Raw genomic sequence first — 19,454 nt, 5'->3', positions numbered from 1 at the left:
CCGCTTCTTATCTGTCTTATTGGAAATCAATGGAATACACTAGTAGTGGATAAAACGTGTAACTATCACATTAAATATATCTACTGTTTTCATTTTAGCACTGCTATGATAAACAAGCCTCTATTGATTTATTCATTTTATTAATATATCCAGTTAGAATCATTTACAGTGATCTCTCATCTATGAGAAGAATTCCAAAGAGTTCGATTTGATACGAAATAGAATCAGATCGAGCTCCCCTATAATGGATGCCTTCAACTTAAACCTACTAGGGTTTCAATCGCATATTTTTAGGAGGGCTTCCAAAAGCTCAGACTGTTTTTATAGTGATTAAAGTTTATTAAAGCTAATTAAACTTTATGCTTTTAAAAAGAGAACATCACTCTTTATACTATTAATAGAGAAATACTTGTAAGAGAAAGAGAAATTCTTAAATGGATTACAAATACACAAGAGGAACAGACGACCTTGTTAGTTGGTTTAGAAGACGCTAAATGCAGACAGCTTACAACCTATCCTATTCGAAATCTACTGGGAAGGCCTATGTTCAGCTGTGGGCATTGCTACATGATGATGATGGTGATTATTTATTTCATTGAGTACAAGTCATTTAACAACAGATTTTATAAATTCTACCCGAGATAATCGAGGAGCGGTTTCATTGTTAAAAACATAAATTTTGCAAATTGTTACAGTGTTTTTCTTTGCATATAAATAATAATTATTAATTATATCTTGAAAATACTCCTAAAAAAGTTAGTGTATGTCACGCGAAGCGAGCAAAATGCAGCGCTACATATGAAGATATAGAAAAGTAAACAGAGAAAACACAGTCTTATTGATAGAATGTTGAGTTGATAAAGAAGAATTTACGAAGTAGCTATGAATAGATTCTTAAATAGGACACATATTGTAAATAATTGGTTAGAATGAGACAATGACGTTTTCTATCTTTGTCGTTTCAGCTTATAGAAGTCCACTGCAAAAAACAGCTTCCCCTATAAAAAAACATGGCTGATATGACGTCATTAAAATAGGAAACCAAAATTTACTTGTCAAAAAATATTAAAAAGCTCTGAAACGAACGTACTCTGTACGCCATAACCGAATTTCGATAGTTTTTGTGGCATTTTGTTGTGATTTTTAAATTATTTCAACTCAATGTTTAATTTATAACGCAATTTATTAAATAACCCACGTACGAACTGGACGCGGTGGTTTTTAATTTTTAAATCCGTGAATATCTCATCGACCAGCATCCGTTTGTTTATATATATAAATAGAGATCTTAGGTGAGAAAAGAGATGGAAAAAGACAAAGAATATTAAAGAGAGAGCTATGCTCGTGGTTTCTACGACTTCAGTAATGAGACCCTGAGACCAGCGGATTGTTAAGCTGATGTGCAAAAAAGGAGACTTTATGAAGGTCACTGGGACCTTAAGATTCTGGAGTGGAAACCTTGGACAATTAGCCTAAGGTCCTCGAATGACACTAGACGCAGACCAGTTCCAACCAATCCTATTAATAATCAGGTGGCCTATGTCAAGCTATGGAAGTTTTGTAGTTGAAATAATATTGATGATTGTATATATTTATAAATTAAAAAGATAAAAGGTAATAAACCTTTAACATTGGTATTTTTAACAAAACTCTTATGGATCTATTTATTTTTTTAATCTCGCAAGGTGTTATTATTGTGGAGAAGAAACAGAAAGAAACTCTACAACAACACGTCTTTTGATAAAGTTTAACACAGATTAATACATATACACTTTATCAGATATAGCCTAAATGAAATCAAAATTATCTGGCGACATAAATGCCTAAGATTCAAACAAGCTTTTTGAATTTTGTAAATGGAAGCCCGATTATGTTTTGCGGCATTTTATTAAAAAAAATATGATTTCGTTTATTGCAAATTAATTAGAGACTTTTTGCAGACACTGTTATTAAAAACTAACTTTATACCGTCAGAAGTTATTAATCTGTTGGCATTTTAATAGAAAAAATAAATAATGTAACTTATTTTAGAGTGTTCATTTTATTTATAAAATATGATTGATAAATACGTAGCAATGCTACTTTTAAACTTAACATTAAGTTGCAACGTATGAGCACCAACAAAATTTCAAAATTAAGTGACTTACTTTCTCTTCAATTTTTTTTAAGAACCTAATACAAAGAGCAACTTAAATAAACACGAATAAAATCGATAGATTACTTCTCAAGTTATGTCGTGAACAATAAATAGGTATTTATTTATATATACATACATATATAATTACATATCTGTCACCTATGATTTTATATATCTAAGATCTCATTCTTGGACTTTTGTAATAGTGTTCTTCCTAAGTTCCCCTTGTTATTCCCAACTATGTGGCCGTAAATCATAAAACTGACCCATAAATCATAAAACTGACTCTTAATGTGAAATGCAGTAGAAGATATTTGTAGCATATACCGCTAGTACCACATGTCCTAAGCAAAGATACAACCTCGATTTTTGTTTTAAGTTAGTTCAAATATTTAATAAGTAGTTCACTACCATAATCATAACAGTTCACACTTCCACTGCCGAATACAGGCTTCCCCCAAAGACTTTAGGTTCAAGTTCTATCGCCTATTGGAAACGGCTAGCATCTAGTGTCTACTAGCGACCTCAACACGATCGTCTGTCCCTCTTGTGGGTGAACATTCTCCACTAACCAGGCAAAATGAACCGTGTTCAGGATGATGAGCAGTCGACAACCAATCGTGACGAGAATTGACACTCACTCTCCTCTATGATGACACCCACTGCAAAACAAAGGCCTTGCCTAAAGATACCTATGGGATGATATACTTTAATCACCACGCTTGGCAGGCAAGCTGATAATCGCAGTATGCTATTATGATATGCAGATGGCGCTGCTGTTCACCTGGAAACTTATAGTGAGCAGTGGCAACCCTGTATAATTAATGCACAAAGTGTGAATTATATAGGATTGTATCTCGAAAATCGTACTCACGAACTAAGATCAAAAGTCTCAGTTCTCTACCACTGGGCTACTATCAATTAATAAGTAAATAGTAGTAATAGTATAATGAAGTCGTATGAAGATATTTACTTTTCAAACATTAACGGTAATGGAAAATGTATCGACCTATATAATTATTATAATTATTCCCTTTGTATAATAAATATGTTAAAACAATTAAAACCTATATAAATGTATATTAAACTAAAATATGCATAATTTTAATGCATATCTAAAGAAACTTTATTATAACAGATAGCCTATACAGTTTAGCAAAGTAAATGCTCATAAACACAGATTATACAAAACACCTTTAAATTTAAGTAAATTAAAATAAATAAAGAATTTCTTTAAAATTAAAATACTTGCTTTTTTTACTTACTTTTATTAATGCATATCTAGATATAATATTAATAACAGATAAGCAAAGTTCATATTTAAAACCACAGATTAAAAATTTGCATGCACAAATTAAAAAAAAGTATAAATAAACACTTTAATTTCATTTAAGAAAAGTATTTATTTAGTAATTTTCATGTACACAGTTCAGCACAGTTTATATTTATAACCACAGATTAATTACAAAAATGTACAGATTAAAAAAATTAAATATATAATACATTAATGCGATGTTATTTTAACAAATAGTTATGTAATAAATTTCTATTATAAACCAATTTAACAGATTAGTTATCTGTTTAGCAGCGTAAACACGTATAGCCACAGATTAAAACGTAATTAGATGAAAAGAAAATCAGTCGATCGGTCGTCTGTGACAACATAATACGGAACGTCGCGTTCAAGAACACACGTCCTCAAGCATTCCACGACAAAAAGCCGGCAACTAATGAAGTGATTCGCGCGAGGCCCGTCGGAATCCCGCGACGAGATATGAGAGAAAAACCAGCGCTGAATTAAATTATTTCACTCTTTTTTTTTATTTTCCCACTCACAACACATTTACAAGCCCGTTAGCCGCGCCCTAACTGTAAATAAATGGACGTTAAAAAGAGATGGATGTAAAAAGCGCGCGAACGTTTTGAATTTCGAATCTTTTGGCGCGAAATTGTACTTTCAAACACTTATATTTCTGATACATAAATAGCTTTATACCTTAGTTATAGTATATAATTATAGCTCATTTGGTCAGCGAAAAGCTATAAATAAAGCTTATAGGCCTATTTTAAATTACACTATATAAAATAATCACTTTCAAACATATATATTATAATAGGTACAAACTCTACCGGTACAGATAGTAAATAATAATTAATTTCAATATGTTGTGATTCGAAATTTAAAAACATTAAGCAGTGGTGGCAGTAGTAGTGGACTAAGACTTGTGATCATAGGTTGGGTCAACGTCTTGGATACGATGTTATATAATTCACGCTTTGTATGTATATATATATATTTATATATGTATGTATATATACATACGAAGCGCGATATATATAGATATATATATATATATAAATATATATATATAAATATATATGATTGATATTGCTCATAAATAAGTTTCCAGAGAATGGTCAGCAGCGTCCTCGGCATACCATAATACCACACTGCGATCGCCAACCCGCCTGTAAAGTATGGCGATTATGGTATATCCAGACATAGATATCTTAAGGAAAAAAGGCTTATGTTTTGCAGTGGGCGACAATACGAGAGAGTGAGTCAATCCTCATCACGCTTGTTTGTCGAGGGCCCATCATCGGTGAACATCATCTGAAGTGTGTGAATGTTCACCCCCAAGGTGGACAGACGATCATGTTAAAGTCGCTAGAAGATACAGGATACAAGCGGCTTCCAATGGGTAATAGAACCTGAATGTGAAGCCTTTACGGAAGGCCTATCAGCTGCGAGCATCATAGCTATGAACGTTATATGCGTAAAAAGATTAGATCATGTTGTATGACAGTCTTAAATTATATGTATATATATATACACATATAAAAATGTATATTTTAATGTACGTGTTATATATAAAGTAAACTTGTTTGAAGATTTCATGAAATTATTATTAAGATCTTGCAATTTACAAAACAAAAAAGTTTGTAAGTCACCGATGATAACTTAATATGAAAGTGATCATCATTTTCATCATAACAACTGACTCACTTCAACTCCGATGATACTTAAGTCAAAAATTATTATTATTTACTACATGCAATTAATATTTATTTATACATCAATATGTCTTTGTGTATATAAGAAGTTTTGTTACGTATGTTTCAATCAAATTCCACAGAATAAAATGTTAAATCCGTAAATGCAAGTTTTCAGAAAAGAAACGAATAACTAAATATAGGCTATATCTCAAAAATTTTGACTACGTAAAGCATTTAAAATATTTTTAAACACATAATTGTATCAATTCTTAGTATGCCTAATAGAAATAAAGTTTTTTGTATATCGTATAATATTTACCTTGTTTATTTATAGAAAAAAAATGTAACTTTGTATATCTTCGCCGTTTTTAACTAGAAAATTATGGAATAAATTCACAAGGTATATTAAAACTAGTAGATTTCAAAACTTGATAAAAATTTTAAAAGAGATTGTCATTTTATTTAATAAAAGCTGCCAAATATTTACACAGATACAAAGAATTCGTTAATATTAAATATAAACTTTATTCTGCGGTTTGATACTTTGACATTATTTTAACCGTTCCACTGCTAAGCGGCGCAAAATCAGTGTTATTTTTGTCCTGAAAACTGCGACGCAGCGCTATTGCGCTGCAAATATTATTGTGTTTTATTGTTCCTAGATATACTCTTACCAATGCTACACCCATAACAACTTAATTTATATCTTACCACATCTCTATTTGAAAGCATCGTAAGAGAAAATCGTACGAAAAAGAATTATTAAAATTGATTAATGTTTGTCTAAATGAGAGTGTTTTATTTGATATCAAGTCAAAATACGTCCCGGAGTTTTATTTTTAATATTCTTTATTGTACACGTTAAGATACATTTAATAAGTTCTACAATAATATACAAAAAAGTACAATGGGTGGTCTTATCACACAAGGCAATCTCTTACAGACAACCATAGTACGAAAAAGGTAAAAGTATTAATAAAGTAGTACTTTCACCTTTTCCAAGTATTTTTAGTGCGTTCAAGAATAACATAGTAGTCTTACGTTTATATAACCATCAATAATATTTCAACTATAAATAAATACATTAGTAACTATCTATTCTAATAGAATTTATATTTCAATAATAAAAAATAAAACGTGTTTTAAAGTGATTATATAACCATCAATCCTATTTCAACTATATATAAATACATTAGTAGCTATCTATTCCGATAGAATATATATTTCAATATTAAAAAAAAATGTGTTTTAAAGTGATTATTTCTTTTTCTTTTCAGCCGATTGACACCCACTACGAGGCAAAGGCGTTCACCAAAGATCGCCAAGACGACTGGCCTCGCTGCTAGGATCCAGCTAAATAAAATAGTTGTTGGCTAGTTGATAAAATAAATAAATATATTAACGATCTAACCTAACCTAACCCAACCAAGTTGAGCAGTAAAAACCCATCAATATAAGACCGAGACTTACAACCATAGGTTCGATTCCTATAATAAACAATCTTACACAATTCACACTTTGTGCATTCATTAGTATATCTAAAACCATTGATTTTTGATAAATAACCTATACATCGCTTTAGAGACTTTCACAGCAATAACTTGTATGTATTGTAATATAGGACACAGACTTGTGATTGTAAGTTGCGGATTCGACGCCTGGAAAACAATTTAATATTTCAAATTTTGTTCATCAATTATATAGAATTGCCACTGCTCACATATAAGCTTCCATAAGATGATCAGCAGCGTTCTCCGCGTACTATAATATCACACTGCGATCGCCAAAGCACCTGCCAGGCGTGATTATGGTTTATCATCCCATAGATATCTTTGAACGAGGTCTATTCGTTACAGGGTCGTCTTTGGGCTGAAAGAGGCTAGTTGGATTCGACTATGAGCTATTTCTCCGATTTCTAATAACATTAACTGGTGACAAAGAAACTAATAAATACTATAAACTATATATGAATACATACGTAAACTATAAACGGGGAATTACCCGGTGTAATCGATCTATACTTTAACCGACTACCCTCTTTGATACAATCATATAACTGTCATAAAATTAAACGAGATTCAAAAAGCTTTTCGGCTCAATGATATAATGCGTAATAAATCACCCTGTAGCCAATTGCGAGCTCACAACTTGTTACAGTTGTTAACACTGCATAGGGGACACATCCCATGGGGCAGCTCGGGGTTTTGCCCCATAGATTAACTGCGGAGAAACCTCGACAAATTGCTTCTGTATCAGATTTCTTATTACGACGTTATGTCAATGTGTTTAACTTATATTAAATGCTTTTTTATTTTATAGATACGCGGATTATAATGCTACCGAAACTGCTGTACCGTGGCTTAGGAATACTCAATGAGATGAAGGGAGACGTAGATAGCATGAGCGCCGCCACCAGCGTTGACGGCGGACGGACCTGAACTCTGTCGCTTTAAACCCGCGGAATTCGCAAATGCTTGGACAGTAGTGGAAATCGAGTCCAAAAAACATATGGATGTATGGACTATATAGGTGGTGCTTCCGAAACCCCTGTACCAAGCCTTATAGGCGGAGAGGAGGGGGCCGAGAAAAAAAACCACTTTACAGCGCACTGACGGAACGGAGCCACAGACACATCCCTCGACAAAGTCCAACGGCAGCTGGACAAGTTTCTTAGATCTTTATAACAATCCAGAAAATATCATAAAAACAGTAGCAGTACTCTAAAGCAAACCAACAGAAAGAAACAGTTACTGACTGTCAAGCATAATTATTTTCGAGGAACAAAGGATTTGAGGTAGCAGGGTATAGAGTGCGCCTAGGTTCTTTTAAAGTAGCGAAGCCCTCGAGGCTTCCTCGGGAGCGTCAGCTTGTGCCGTTACCTATTACCAGGTTGAGAGGTTCATTCTACTATTTTACCAGATTGGGAGGTACATACTACTATTTTATTAGATTGGGAGGTACATACTACTATTTTACTAGATTGGGAGGTACATATTACTATTTTACTAGATTGGGAGGTACATACTATTATTTTACTAGATTGGGAGGTACATACTACTATTTTACTAGATTAGGAGGTACATACTACTATTTTACTAGATTAGGAGGTACATACTACTATTTTACTAGATTGGGAGGTACATACTATTATTTTACTAGATTGGGAAGTAAATACTATTATTTTACTAGATTGGGAGGTACATACTATTATTTTACTAGATTGGGAGGTACATACTACTATTTTACTAGATTGGTAGGTACATACCAATATTTTACTAGATTGGGAGGTACATACTACTAATTTACTAGATTGGGAGGCCGCCAAGCTCTTAGATCGCTTTGGTGAACGCTTCATAAAGTGACTAAAGTCATGGGCCCCCACCGGAGGACTTAGGGTTGGGCAGTCACTCGTCAACTATACCCTATTAGAATTCCGTGATAAAGGTACCCGAGAGAGCAGAATCGGTTTAGTGTACAACAGGAAATTATAAATAGAATTCAACACAATGCCACCTTTTAAAACCTAGATTTAAAGTATATATGAAATCTTCTGTTTATTATTCGTTGTTTTGCTGTAAAAAGAAATATATTAAAGACATTCAAACCGGCTATTATAATGGATAATGTTTATATGAAATAAACATTGTATTTTGAGAATGAAAATTACTATTTTAATGATTCAATAGTCGTGTTTAATTTAAAATAACATCATCATCATCAAATATGATGACATCTCATAGACGCACACTGCATGGCATAGGCCTTCCCCAGAGGTCGCTGCGATTCGACCCTGATTATGTCATTGGTCCACCCCGAGATACAACAAGCATTGCTAATTGAAATTAATAAAACTAGATGGCGCTGTTATTATTTATTTTATAAATAACTAAAATACTAAATTACCAAATAATTTTTAAAGTAAAATAAATTTATAGACACATGTGAAGAGGAGACAAAAATTGTGGCTGAACGGACTCTAAACCTTTGCCTTTCCCGTTATACTACAGAGCGACGTTTTAAAAAAGGAACACGATTCATAAATTCAGCACGAAATTTCTCAGTTTCGCGCGCTTTTTATTTTCCCTCGCTTATACTTAGGACTTGTTTTTTCTGTCCGTTCGTCTGTTAACACCGGGAGGGTGAGAGGCGGCCGTCAATCACGCGTCGATTGTCTCTCGGACGAGTTCTGTCCCTGTATAATTCGATACTGTTAAAACATGGGAAGCGTTCACACTTGAATAAAGAATTTGTCGTATTTCTAGCATTTTTAAAACTTATATTTTAACACGTTCGCTGCGTCGAGATTTCCAAAAATCTATAAACTTCTTGTTAGGAGAAGAATACGTCATGACTAAATATTCCTCTATTGCGTATGACACCTGATAAGTCCATAATTCTTTTTAATACGTCATCGGATCAAATTTGATGAAAAAAGCAAAAATGTAAAGTCGAGGGGTCTTTTAGATCTCGTAACGCAATTAACGTGTTAACAAAAGTAGTGCTGGATATAGATCCCTCATTTCCAATAAGACTAATTGGAAACTGCCTACAGCCAACATATTTCGACCTCAAAACGACCTTAAAAAGGTCACCGTTCCACATTATGTGTGGACTTCATACGCTACGTTTGGCGATCTGTAGTCTAAACTCTAGAACCTTAGAATGCCAGAAATCGGGGGGTGTTGAAACTGGAAAGTAAGGCGGGTGTGGACAGGCAGTCATATATTTTTTTTGCCAATAACTCGCACAATATCACACTCACTGTAGACACTCACAACACTGCAAGCGCTAACCACACAGCACCAGCGACCACTTCACCTGCGACTCTCTGCACGAGACATCGCACCATTCACAATAAAACAAAACACTACTCACCACAACACACTTCTTAGAAGGCCCGCTACCTATCCACGAACAGCGTGGGCGGACCGAGGTTGGATCCGGATCCATTCTTGGCTCGCCTGTAATCCATGCTGCCGTCCCAAGCCGCATACACAACACCAACACTGCACAGCTCTACTCGGGTAGAGCGGTTTACTACGTGCGAACGTCATCGTACAACTGAAACGCGTTTGTCCTGCTTCTGTTTTATTTTTAAGTTCACGGACTCTTCCGCACCGTGAAGGCAACTGCGATGAAGCTGTAAAAGCCACCGGGCTAACAGCATCAACTTCAACCAAAACCAAGTAGTAGCGTCGTCTCATTAGTAGCGTCGTCTAATTTGCCAATCATCGGTTAAAACACTTTGAACGGACACATACGAGACGTTCAGTTCCTGAGCAAGCCTTAAACGCCTGTTCCATGTAACTATTTTTACTACTCTGTGCACATTTTTGAAATTACTGCAATATACTTAGTTACAAAGGCAATATGAACAATAGTGTGTATATCATTCATCATTTCAACCATAGGACATCTACAGCAGGATATAGAACTCTCAAATAGATTTCCAATAGATCCGGTAATAAATTACCTGCATTCAGCGCCTAACAACCTCACTCTAAAAAGGTGTATATATATACCTAAATATCCTATAGTACTTATATACATATGCTAAGACGTGCAGAGACATAGGTAGCGATTCCCAGGATACAATGTTATATTAATTATATAGGATTGCTACTGCTCACAAATAAGTTTCCAGAGGATGCGCAGTAGCGCCCTCTACATACCATAAAATCACACTGCGATCGCCAACTACCTGGGGCTTAGTCCTTGTAGAGTCATCTATAGGCTGAAATGAGAGCCGAGTTGGATTCGACTATGACCTATTTCTTCCATTTATAAAAGCATTAACTATATAGAAGCTACAATAATATTAGTGACAAAGTAACACTATTAATACTATTAACTTACTTACTTCGCTGGCTCAGTGACCCAAAGTGGGTCTTGGCCTCCGAAGCGAGAGACTTCCGCTTTCCTCTATCTTGCACCATCGTCTGCCATTGGCTGACATTCAATTCGCGCAAGTCTGCCTCAACGCGATCGATCCAGCGATACCTGGGTCTACCCACTGGTCTTCGACCCCTCGGTTTTTCCAGGTACGCTACCTTCACGCTCCGATCCGATCCCATCGATCGCTCTGAGTGACAATGATATTTGGCTGTGCTACTAAAGTCTCAATTTCGGCTTTTTTTCGGAGCCTCCAAGATCCGTCTTGATTTCTATTAATAAAAAAAATACTATTAACTGAATTTAAAAAATGAACGAGATACTGAACGTAATCGACCCATACTTTAACCAACTACCGTCTTTGATACAATCATATAACTGACATAAAATTAAACGAGATTTAAAAATATTTTCGGTTTAAGATGGACAGCAGCGACCTCTGCGTATCATAGCCATACCAAAACTCAATACCAAAGCTTTCCAAATAAAGTGCCATGATACCACACCGCGATTTTCGACTGGTATATCCCCCTTTGATATTTGGGAGAGCCTTGTACCTTGCAGTAGGCATCTTTAGCGTGAGAAGATAATGAAACTAAAAATGAGATATAGAAAATAACTTAACCGCTATTAAAACGCCTTAACATTGAACCTTGTTAAGCAAATCGTTGACGCCGGTCTATCGATATTATCTCTTGAGTTAGTGTTGTGTTTCCCGAGCGGAATGTCGATATTTGCGAGTCAAATCCGTCGCTAGCAACCCGGAGGGTGGGCTTTGAAAACATATGTCGAGAACATACGGGCTCGCGTTTTGTTTACAAACGCCGCGTTTTTTTTTTCAATTTTTTTTTCTTCATTCATAACTAAATTTAAAAACGTATTATGAGACTGAAATGTATTATTTGCATATTTTAAAATAGTAATTACTTTAATGAATAAAAGATTAAAATATTTGATTTAATAAAGCTAAATGTAACTTTCATCTCGACTTATTACAAATCTATGGAAATGAAAGAAAAAAAAGAAAATGGTCCAGCTGTGCATATTCTATGACTGAAATCATGTTGTTTTTGTTTATTTATACTATAATTTTAAATATTTATCTATCTTATATACAAAAGTATGTATGTTGATGTATCATTTCGTTCATAATATAATGCAATTTTGAAGTTTATGAATTCTATTATCTATCCATATAATACAGATTATATATTTTAACGGTTTTTATTTATGACTCTTTCTCATATTTACCACAGATACAAATAAACCAAAAAAATAAGTGAAAGATTTCTTAATGTTAGCTATGTTTATAATGTAAATGAACAAAGTTTATGTTACTAAATATATAATAAAGAACACTGACACAGAAATATTAAAAAAAATCATTTCAACCTTCAAGCAGGTGTAAAAAGTTTCCTCTATTTAAAGTTTAATTACTGTTGAGAATATGTAATACGGCACATTTTTTAATTATAAATAGGTAGAATGGAAGCCCACGGCTGGACATGGGTCTATGTCTAATATTTTACAGTATTAAACTTTAAAAGTCTTGACCTTTTTGTCATCATTTCAGCTGTTGAACCTTTAAATTTCTCATAAGTCCCAAACAAGACCAAAATTTAATAAGATCATCTTTAACTAGGTCATCCAAGAAGACGATTTATAATATACTGATAAAAAATTATGCATTACTCATTACATAAAAATAAAACTGTCGCGTTATATCGTCAAATATCCACCCGTATGTTTTCAACGTCGCAGGCGCATATCGGAATTCAGATGCGACCCGATTCGCGGATTTAACGACTTGGAGATTTGTTCCATTGTGTCGGTCCCACAGAGGCACAGCCGTCATGAATATGACGCGCTGGTGCCTCAGAGACGAAAGGCTCTTTTGACCTTTTTATAGTAAAGTGCCAACGGACGACACCTTGCGCGGTATTTTATCCTCGTATGGATATATCGTTATACAGAAATAATATCTACATGAAACACAGTGAGGATATATCTTAAAGAGACACATTACACTAGTTGACGGGATAAATATCTCCAATCTGCATTATACTGACTACATTACAGTTTCATGATATTTGTTGAAACTTACTTCTCCGCATTTAAACACCGACTCGCTTGATAAGCACGTGGTCAAAAATAACGCACGCAGACTGAATAGGCACCTATTCACTCTAAAGAGACCTGGGTTATTGTAAGAAAGGCAGAACGTTCCACACTCGGGCTGTGCGGATTGGAAACATTAGGTAGAGACGCTTGATATGCGTTCAAGGATACTCCACTGTCATAGTGGTGTGACATCCTACTATGATTGCTTGATTTCAGTTCAAGTTGATGCTGGTAGCCCGGGAGATTTTATAGCTTCATCGGAACGGAGCGGAAGGGTCCGTGAACTTAAAAATAAAACAGAAGTTGGACAGATGAATTGCTGTTGTACGATGACATTCGCACGTAGTAAACCGCTCTACCCGAGTAGAGCTGTGTAGTGTTGATGTTGTGTATATGCGGCTTAGGATGGTAGCGTGAACCACAAGCAAGAATGGATCCGGATTCAATTTCAGTTCGCCCACGCTATTCTTTTTTTTAATGGTCCCCGCTGTTGGGGACCTCTCGTTCCCCTATCTCGTGTGGGACAGGGACTTTTTATTTCTAGTAATTTATTCATATTTTTTATTATTATCATTCTTCTCTTTCATGTATCGTCTTGTCTGTCGTACTGTTTCTTTCATTCTACAATTTTCCCAGTCTTTCTCTTTCATTCCATTAGCCATACATCCATCCTCAACCACTACATTCTAGGTTTCGTTACTATTTTATTTTGCAACATTACATTTTTTGTTCAAATATTTAACACGTATTTTCTTTGTAATTATCATCTTTTATTATACTATTTATTGCACTATTTGCCCATGCTATTCGCAGTTAGGGAGTTGGCCTCGTGAGAACGAGTGTTGTGGTGTGGTGAGTAGTGTTTTGTTCTATTGTGAATGTCGCGATGTTCTGTGCGGAGTATCGCAGGTGAAGTGGTCGCTGGTGCTGTGTGGTTAGCGCTTGCAGTGTTGTGAGTGTCTGCAGCGGGTGTGGTGTGGTGCGTGTTCTGTGGGAACCCTATACCTTTGGCCTTTGCTGAGGTAGGGGGGAAGTAGTGAGATGAAGGATTTTGGGTGAGAAGAAGCCGACACAAAATAATATTTCCTACTCGTCCGTATAGAGATTGGTCTAAAAATCAACAGACTTGAAACCTGCACCTTCCGCTCGTTTTGGAGATCCCAATAAAGTAGTGTAGTCCCAGACCTGAAAGAAAAAAATATATGTCCTGACGTTATCGATTCTATTTTGTTAATATCGATTCTGACTATATTCGATTGATGCTGGACGCTGTTAGCAGTTCTGGCTTTTACAACTGCTCGGAGCTGGTGGATACGAAATCCGCGATCTAATAAATTTAAAAAAAATCTAATTCAGGTGACTTGACTGAGTTATTGATTTTTGAAGAAAGCTGTGAACATTTTCCTCGAAGACATTTTAGCTGAATCGACATCGGAGTTGGAGAGGATCGGTTTGAGTTGCCGGTGAGTGTGATACTGCTTCTCACACGGATACGAAGGCGCCGCGTCTACCGTGCGGTACCTCTTTGATGCGTTTATATGGACAACTAGCGCCATCTGTCGACGCCGGCAGAAAACAACGGAGTTCTGACATATATACATTTATAAAGATCTTGTTGTGTTATTATTTCAGCTGTATTTATACTCCTCCTAGATATCCAAGAGTACCGGTCTGAAACAGACGTCTTTATTGACCTCAACACTGTCGATGGATGTTCTACACTACGCTTAGTCACCGTGGTCTCCTCACTATAATTTTAAGACGCCATTGACAGCTCTGAATGCGATTTTCTAATAAACCTTAATGTTACTGTGCTTCATACCAGTAACCGCCTGAATAACAGGTTGAATTTGAACTTGTCTGCATAGCAAACTAATTATGGTCAACACTGGCCGATGTGGTACCCCAGTGGTAGATGAGTGAGACTTGTGATAGCAGGTCGCGAGTTCGATTCCCGGAACACATTCTTATATAATTCCACAAAGGAACTTCCAAAGGTTGGAGAAGATTCGTGAGCGTACCATAATACAAAACTGACCGCCAACCTACCTGCCAAGCATGGCGATTATGATATATCCCCTAATAAATAGCTATCGGGGAGATCTATGCCTTGCAGTGGGCGTATATGGCCTGAAAAGACAACTCGCCGGTACGATATAGTTAATACAATATATATTATTGTTGTTTGCGTATATATATATACTAGCTGATCCCGCAAACGTTGTTTTGCAAAAAAAATTAAAGTTTTTAATTAACAAATGTAAGATAAGGGTTGATCGTAGAGGGGTGAAAATTAAGGTTTGAATGTATTTTTGTATGTTGTATCATAATAAAATAAAAAACAAAAAATTTGTCTAAAAAATTTAAAAAAAAAAATTAGGGGTGGACCACCCTTATCACTTAGGGGTATGGAAAATAGATAGTAGCTGATTCTCAGACATACTGAATACGCATGTAAAATTTGGTAAAAATCGGTCAAGCCGTTTCGGAGGAGTTCAAGTTCGAACACCGTGACACGAGAATTTTATATATTAGATATATATATGTATGTATGTATATATATATAAATATATATGTGTGTGTGTGTGTGTGCAAGGCGCGGCGATAAATATTGCACATCGACCTTTGGAAAGAGACAATCACCTAATTTCGGCTTAGTAGAGTGTTACCTCTGTCGCGCGAAATACGACTGACAAAACGTCACATAGGTAATTTGGGACAGAGATAATGCTCTACGAAGCCGAAATTAGCCGATTGTCTCTTTCCAAATACCGATGTGCATTATTTATCGCCGGGTACTGTACATTATGGATTCAGTTCAAAAGTCATTAAGTCAATATCACTTATAAACAAAAGAATGTTTTCGTTGCTTTGTAATATAGAGTTGAAATTGAACCGAAAACCATTTGCTCAAAAACCACGCTCTATTATAACATGGAGTCACTCGTAATAAATTAACACGTTTCTCATTTATCCCGGCCATTATCGAAATAGACCAATTATTTCTAACAATGCACGCTGTATTCCATTTTAAATTCTTATACAAATATAACAAGATTCAATTTAGACTGTATCAGAAATAATCTAAAACTACGAATTATATTTGCAAAGTAAATTATACTCTATCGTTATGGTTTTAAAGTATAATTTATGTTATTACCAGTTTCATGTCATTATCTAATTCTCCGATATACTTCAGAGCAAAGGGATGTAGTTCCATCTCGTTCGCATACATATGTCTATGTATATAACCATCTCTTTCACAGGCTACTATTGATTTTTACAAGAGAAACGTGTACTGTAGTTGAATTTGCATGAAATTGTCCCAGCATCACAGACAAACTTGAAACGAAAGCATCTAATTTAGACCTTTCAGATATACATTTTACAATAAAAAATTTGCTTTTTTTATGTCTGTATAAAATAGAGTTATTATTCGAAAAATTTCCAAAAAAGTTTCACAATAATAAATATGTCATATGACATAAATATTAACTAAATTTTCAATAAAATTTCACAATTATATTTCTCCAAAATGGCGGCTTTTAATCTTGAAATATGTTCTTATATCTTTGTATCTAAATGATATCTGTTTACTTTTAAATTTATAACTACTCATTTCAAGTTAAAAACAATACATTGAAAATTATTGTTTACAAGAACAAAGTTCAATAGGTTGTTTAATTTAAGCTATAAATGTCCTTCCAACTTTAAGTAAAATCAGTCCGTTGATAACAGCACTATACCTAAGTCATAGTTAAGATATTACGCCTAAGTGTTCTTTATTGGAAATAAATTTTAAATTTGAATTTTAAAATTGAAACTTAACTCTTTGAATTAGCAAAACAAAGTGAAAATAAAACTGAATTTTTAAATTGAAACTTAACTCTTTGAATTAGCAAAACAAAGTGAAAATAAAACTGAATTTTTAAATTGAAACTTAACTCTTTGAATTAGCAAAACAAAGTGAAAATAAAACTGAATGTTTAAATTGAAACTTAACTCTTTGAATTAGCAAAACATAGTGAAAATAAAACTGTATTCAAGTTGTGTTGATTTTTAGTTAGAAAGGGAATCCCCCAGTTTTGATGGCATGGTTCAATTAGAAACAAAAGTGTTGCCATCTTTTAGAAAAAAAAGAAAATTTTAAAAAAAGTTGAACACTCGAACCGAAAACAACGCAACCTCGAAAATCTAACGACGCACAGTGAAAATTAGTACTAATTAAGCAGCGACGCAACCTCGAAAAAAACGCGAAACGAAACGACGCAAAGCGAGGTATAGGTGTATTTAAAATAGTTTGGCAATGGGAGCTTTGGATACCATCAAGCCTACAGGAAAGCCTGAAAGCGATCAGCATCCAGCGTCTTCTGATGACCTTTATTTAAGGCCCCCGTATTTATGGCCCCCTCGTTCCACATATTACATGTGGGGCAGAATCGTTACATTTCAGGTGTAAAAAATTTCATCCATTTTTTTTATACCTTTGTCTTACAACGGTATTGGTGTATTACATCTATATATGTATCCATATGTATACCACTAACTATACTTTGTCACACATCCTATATCTATAAAGCTTGTTGAGTAACATTCCTCTATGTAGGTTTTTGATCATTTTGTACGTAACACTATCTAAGTGGAAACTTGTGATAACACCTTGTTGTGTGTCGCTAACTAATTTTAAAGTTTCCTCGATAAGTAAATATAAAAATAATAAAATAAAATACTCACTCGAATGAGATATTATAAATTTTGAATTTTTGAGTTTGATTTATTATGTAACTTGTTTCAGTTCGTGTGTTAATAGTAACAATAGCCGCATAATCAGTAAGATTATCCAGTCCCTTCCAAAATCAATGATGAAAATGGTGATGAAGTTGATAATAATGTGAATAGATGAATAACCTCCAAATTACGTTGCTGAAAATTACTTAAAATGGCTGAAATATTTTTAATGTGCTACCTATTCATTGTATTATATCTAAGATAAAATACTTCTGCGTTATCACATAGAAATCATCACCTCAGCCAATAGAAGCTGCGCAAGGCATAGGCCTCCAGAGAACGTAGCGAGCTTGACTATGCGTCGCTCCGGGCGACGCTCGCATTCACTTCACAAGATCCGTTCAACGGCTGTCGGTTGAACTCTACTGCGGAATTCATGTATAAAACTGTGATACTGTAAACAAATTGTGATTTTACAAAGATGATGAAATGAAGGTGATGCATGGATGTGAAGGAAGTCAAATGTTGTGAAGGATAAAAAGAAGTATTTAAATACTGATTAGAACGTCCCTGACTTAAACAAGACTCTCTGTGTTTGGCACTAATCGGTGTAACATAACTCCTGAAGATGCCCGTTGGAGGAGTGAAACACGTGTTGAGTGATTTAGCGGTGGCAGTTGTGTGATTCGCATTGTTTGTCGCATACGCATTTATCAGAGGGCTGGCGGGCGGTGCACTTTGTTGCACGACTACTACTGCATGTGCGGAAGTGGCTGAATATTGGTCCTTTTCTTACTTAAGATGGAGGGCTTCAAAAGATGGAGCGTAAACGAATAGACCATGGGAAGGCAGCATAGGAGGTCCATCCACAAGTTTTTTTTTAATTATGTCGCCATTGAACCTTTTTCGCCTGATGGTAGAGTATTTTTTATGTAAGGTACAATTTTTTACGTTTCTTATTTACTTATTAATCTTATAACTTATTATAACACTTATTACATTTATATTACATGCTTTTTTATTACAATTTTATATTTTTTTCTTTTCCTTTTGTTTTACTATTACATTACTAGGCAGGTCCTTATGGGCGATATTTATTTTCTCTACATTTACCTGAGTGCATCGAACTGCCGTTTATTGCCAGAGCTTCAAGAACCAAATCTTCTAAGGCAACTACCCACAAGGTGAACTGCTGTAGATGCGGCAGTGAAACGTGGTTTCTCCATTCTTCTCATAAACATGTCTTAACGAACTACTTCACACGAGCAGTTCTTCTGTTATTAAATAACATAACATAAATAGAGTTGCATGGAATGCTTGATGGTTCCAAATCAAACAGAGTAGACAGTAATCTCGGGTTATTAAAAGCCTTACTCCCCCCCCTCCTCCTTCTCCACCAGTATTACCGTGGTAACTGAGCAATTACTACGTCAGAGTTTAATTGGGCGCAGGAGAGCACTAGACTCCACCCGCTCGGCCGTCGCGTCACGGAGCGAAGCCCCGCGATTGGTGGAGGGGAGCTTTGTGATATGTGTATTACTATCCAGATACAGATATACAGGGTGTTTGTATTTTAGAA

The sequence above is a fragment of the Battus philenor genome, unplaced genomic scaffold, assembly GCF_028537555.1.
Source record: "Battus philenor isolate CCGP_79_NKW_IND1 unplaced genomic scaffold, ilBatPhil1.0.hap1 SCAF_28, whole genome shotgun sequence".
NCBI lineage: Eukaryota > Metazoa > Arthropoda > Insecta > Lepidoptera > Papilionidae > Battus > Battus philenor.
The sequence above is the reverse complement of the archived record's forward strand: the minus strand, read 5'-3'. Positions refer to the sequence as shown.